Raw genomic sequence first — 6,105 nt, 5'->3', positions numbered from 1 at the left:
CAATAAAATTAAACATAATATTCACATCGTCATCGTTTGCCAAACTCATGCAGTCCCATTTCACTGAATCATTTTCTACAATGGGTTGTCTGAAAAAGATATTTGATATAAATTCATGTTCAGCTTGAAGTCCTATTCCACAGACTATTTTCATTCCTAAAGTACCAAAATCCATACATCTACCAATAGTGATGAGCATAGATGAACCCCCACAATAGTTGTAGCCTTCATCTTCCATAATAATATCTCCATCCCAGTATAAAGTACCAAACGATGGAACTGACATTTTTCTGAATAATTAAAAAACTAAATTATTTAAATTAATATTATACATATTAAATGATAGAATTATTATATAAAGTATTCACTATAGCATGCGAAGGGAAAATGCTATTCATAATAGTGTACAAATTTTTTTATTTAAAATCTATTAAATAAAAAAATTAAAAATAATATGTATATTTTATTTTTTATTTTTATTAAAAATGTAATTACGTTAAAAATATTTATTTTATAATGAAAATATTATTATGTAAAATATTATTTATTACATCAATGTTTATTAAAATAATTTATACTTTTTTATTTCAAAATTATAAAATATACAAAGGAATAAAATAAAATAAAGCTAGGATGTTACCCATGATCGGAGTGAATACAAGTATTCAATTCGATTATTTTAACTAAAAAATAAATCGAACCAGAATAAAATTCAGTTCGGTTTAACTAAAAAATAAATCGCACTGGGTTGGTTTATGTGAGTACTCGATCCGACCGAACCCTAATAGGACGAGTTTGAGTATTGTATCATCGGGTTTGGGACAGGTTCGGGTTTGAAAAATTATACTCGTATTTTATATAAAATAGAATTTTAATATTTTATGAAATTATTAAATTTTTAATGCAAAATATTAATTAAAATATATAAAATTAAACATGTTTGAGTTTTTTTTTCAGGTAATACCTATCAGGTTTAGGATGAGTTCGGGTAATTAAGAATAAATTTGAATAAAAGAATACCCTCTCATATATTCATCTATTCTAATTAAACACACTGTAGTACCTTTACCTACAAACTCCGTAATATTACATATATTTTTTCTTTTTTTTTTATTTTTTCAACTATAATTTTTTTTTTATACCATTTAAGTATTATATTTTTAATACACTTTAAGTAAACTATTAGCATGGGTAAATGTAAATTTGTTTTTTCAACATACAATTTCCTTAATATAATATATCATTTTCAGGCCATTACTTAAATGTAAATTTTTTTTTACTATTATCTTCACAATACAAATTTATATTATATTTTTTCATACTTATTTTACTATAATATATTATAAACTAAAGTTTATATAATTTTTTTCAAAATATTTTTTCATACTTATTTTACTATAATATATTATAAACTAAAGTTCCTATAATTTTTTTTTAATTTCTTTCTTCTATCACTTACTCTAATATTATCCCATAATATAATTTATTTAAAAAAATTCATATTTTATCATTTTAATTATTTATTAATAAATTCTCACTTTCATTTTCAACTATCTATAACTATTTAACTATTATACTATTATTATATTGATTACATATATAAATTTATATTTTTAAAATTATTTACATTATATATATACATATATTTATTTATTTATTTATTCATTTAATTATTTTCTAATTTTTTTGGGTTCCAAGTGTAGCCTACTTAATGAATAAACAAAAAAACTATATTACAATATAAATTCATGTCACAGTATAAACATTATCTTAAACACTAAAAATATCATAATAACCTAACTTCTAAGAGACACATGCATATTTAACAAATATTCATCATTTTTCAACAAACATAAACACATTAAGCACTCAAAAATTTTTAACATAAATAATTTTCATTTTCTCAAATACGTAAAATGTACAAAAATATTCATATATTAAATATTTATTATATTCAAAATACATACCTTTTTTTAAGAGTAACTAAGTTTTACACTTTGCACTAAAATCCTTTCTGCTGCTGGTCCACAAGTGTCGTCCTCTTCCTTTGCTGGTCCATCGGAAGCTACTCTGTCCACCACCAATAGAGCCGAGCGATAAGAGATGAGAGGGATTAAGATGCGGGAGCTATAAACGGGAGGGAAATGAGAGTTGTGAATGGATTAAAAGCCAAAATCTGGACGCCATTTTTATTAGCATCCCCATTCTGCATGCTATTAAAAATAGCGTCTCCATTGCTCAGTCCCTTCATCAGACAGAGATTCACTGATAGAGATTCTCGCCTCGCCCAATGTGACCGACTCTGGACGTTATTTTGAATAGCGTCCCACATTGCCTCATGACTAGACGTGACCGACATAACGTGTTGTATGCTGCATGGGAGCTGGATGTGCGAGGTACTCTGGACTTTATTCATAATAGCATCCCACACTGGCTGACGTCGTCCCAACTTGCACGCGAATGACTGATGTCCATGGACGCCATTTATATTAACGTCCCATCTTGCACGCCATTTTTATTGGCGCCCTGCTTTCTTGGACGTTATTTTGAATGGCTTCCTAGTGCAAGAACGCTATTTTGAATGGCTTCCTAGCGCGGACGCTATTTTGAATGGCGTTTTTATTTATCCTTTGTCCAACTCATCACATCTCACCCCCTTCTCATAATTTTCATGAAGTCCACCCTATTATGGTATTTCCAATTCTACAGTATACCTATACAGTAAAAAGCCCTTTTATTTCACCTTTTACAATTCCTTCAAACACTTTCTCTAGTTGCTTTTCTCGAAGTATATTCCTGCGTTTACAAGAACCTCCAATAAGATTGACCAAACGAGTAACAGTATTGAAAAAAAAACCTATACTTGAATGCTTTTTAGCAACAGTAACAAGTGTGAGTTGGAGTTAATGAGCAAAGCAATGGATATAATAAGCACTAGAGTTGTTCTTCAAAATCAAACTTTTAAGGCCATTAAATTCACCTCGCATATTACTAGCTCCATCATAGCCTTGACCTCTCAAACTAAATATACTCAAGCCATAAGTAGAGAGCAAAGACTCAATACCTTTTTTAAGAGATGCTGCACTTGTATTATGGACATGCACAAGACTAATAAATCTTTCAATGACACATCCAGATCCATTGACATATCTTATGAGAACTCCCATTTGCTCTTTAACTGATACATCTTGACATTCATCAACTAAAATAAAGAATAAATCATCTCCCAAATCTATAATGATAGCCTTTGTTGTCTCAGTTGCAGCTATATTAATGATATCTTTTTGAATATCAGGAGATGTGGGTTTGAGATTGTCAGGAGTATTCTTCAACAAAACATTATTAATTTCTTCATTACATGAAGCCAGAACTTTTAATAATTTAAGAAAATTTCCTTAATTTAATGAATTTTTAGACTCATTATTCCCTCAAAAAACCAATCCTTGCATTAAGAGATAACGAAGACATATAATTGGTGCATTTAACCTGCAATGATACTCAATTTTTTACTATTCTGATTGTTTTGAAAAAGAAACTTCAATGTGTTGAGCTTGGTTCATCAAATCTTACAAGCTAACCGACATTTATTATTATCACTATTATGGTCTCCTACATGTTCTCAAAATTTTTCTTTCTTTCTTTCGCCAATTAGTAAAACTTTCAGATACAAAGCATCATAACCTCTTTCACTATACCCAGTTGCAAAAAGATAACAATATAAATAATATGCAGTATCTTTTTCAATAATATGTTCTAACCAACTACTGAATTCATCAAACCAAGATGTAATAAATGTCCGTTTTCAAGTTCTATCTATCTTTTGAGGAAATTTATGATGGCGTGGTTAACATAGATCTTTAAGTAAGTAAGCTCTACATACCTGATTCCTAATATCAGGTGAATAGCTCATTATGTTAAGTCGCAGTCCTGGATCAGAAGGAATATTTTCTATATTGACCTCAACTTCCTCAACAATCACATACTTAGGTGGTGCTAGTTGAACAAGTTGATTGATTGATGATGATGATTTTGCAGTGTTTGATTTTCTTTTAAAAAATCGCTTCATATCTATAAAAATTAAAAACAGTCAATATTTATATAAAATTGAGATAACAATATCAATGCAACTATGAAATAAATTTTATCAAATAAAATATGTAAAAAATTTATATAGAAAAGATATAATAATATCAATGAATACAATGAGTAATTTTTATTATTAAAAAAAATCAAATCAAACAATTATCAGCGGCAAATCAAACAGATAATCTATGCAGAAAATCAAACAATTTTATATTTTTCTTGGTGAAGAAAAAGAAAATATGTGCAAATGGACCACAAATTCTAAAACATTATAGCATGATTGATTCCATTCATATCAAAATTTAGCTTCATACAATTTATTTATTGTGCAATATTTGGATACAATAATTTCAAATAAGAGATTTGGATTTAATTTTAATCTGAAATTGTTTGAATGAAAGTTAATTTATTATAAAATTAGTTAGATTCATGAATAGCTCACTTGAAATAGACTTCAAATTTCAGATGATATATTCTTGAAAAAAAATCATATGATATTTTAAATTCATATTAAAATAAAGTTTTTCTACATCATCAACCTAACAAAGATTTTCAAATCAAATCAATCAAAAAAAGAAGAAAAATCTATGTACTATTAAAATCATACCATATCTCATAATGCAAAAAGTCAAGAGTTTAAGCTTGGAAAAATAGAAATTGCCCAACTAGAATTGTCAAACAATAATTAACTAATAGAAAGAAAAATTAACAATAATTATAATAAAAAAATAAAATCAAATTTCAGATTTGCTATATATTATTCTATGGCAGAAAATCAAATTAAATAGATTTTACACAAGAAAAAAAGACAAAAATTAAACAAACAAAAATAAAAATTATAAAGTTAAAATGGGTTTAGAAGTTAGAACTTACATATAGAGCTAGGCAAAGACAAATGATCCAATTGTGAAGTAAAATTGAAGAAAGGAGTGGAGTGGAGATGAAGAGAGAAATTGCAAAAAGATAATTCTTTTGCTTGCAGCAGATGGAGGAGAATGGAGAAAAGATGAGCGGTGATGTTATTTGCAAAAGATTTTTAGAGTTAAATGAAAAATTATCAATTTATCTTCAAAATTTTTAAAAATTTCAGGAGGGCCAGTGCCCCCTTGATCTCCTGCTCCCTCCGTCCCTGGTCTTAGGACTTTTGGGGGACTTTTGCCTTCCTTTTTGTTTCCCTCAAATCTTTTCACTTGGCTTTGTTCTCCCACCTCATGACCTGTAAAAATTATTACATTTTGCAACCCTATTTATATATAATTTTCTATGCTGCATGCCTACGCTTTCTAAACTTTGGTTTTATTTTTAATTTTTTAATTTGGTCTTATTACTCGAACTTGGTGATAATGGATCCATTTGATCCGTCCAAAACACGACAACGTCCATTAAGCCCAATAGTGTTAGGTAGACGTAAGATCACCCAACCCATTGATCCACATATCTTCTGTGTTCTTTTCTTCGGCCATTTTCTAGTATACGTATCCAATCCAACCATTCCCCTGGCCCCTGCTGCTTTTCTCATTTTTTTAGAGGAAGGTCTAATGAATTGGATAGCCTCCTTTTTATATATATATATATATATATATATATAGTAAGAGGGTATTTTCTAAAGTCTGTGATATTCTTTTTTATGATATTATTTTATAATTAATATATGACAGAGTTTATATATGACATTATTTATTGTATATAAATTATAAATTATTTAACAATTATTTTTTAATACAATAATAAGTAGAGTAAATCGTAATATATTAGTATACATTAATTATTTTTATTATGAAATTTTTATTAAAAAATTTAAAATTTTATATTATTTTTATATTTTTATTATGAAATTTTTATTAAAAAATTTAAAATATTATATTATTTTTATATATTAAAATTAATATATATATATATATATTAAAATTATTAATAGTGACATTCATTAAGTACGGATAATTCTTTAATTTTAATATAAAGATAAAAAATTTCTATTATATTAATATTTAAGAGTGATTTTCTTTAGAAATTTATTTGTGG

Source organism: Hevea brasiliensis, unplaced genomic scaffold, assembly GCF_030052815.1.
Source record: "Hevea brasiliensis isolate MT/VB/25A 57/8 unplaced genomic scaffold, ASM3005281v1 Scaf353, whole genome shotgun sequence".
NCBI lineage: Eukaryota > Viridiplantae > Streptophyta > Magnoliopsida > Malpighiales > Euphorbiaceae > Hevea > Hevea brasiliensis.
Note: the sequence above shows the minus strand (reverse complement) of the source record.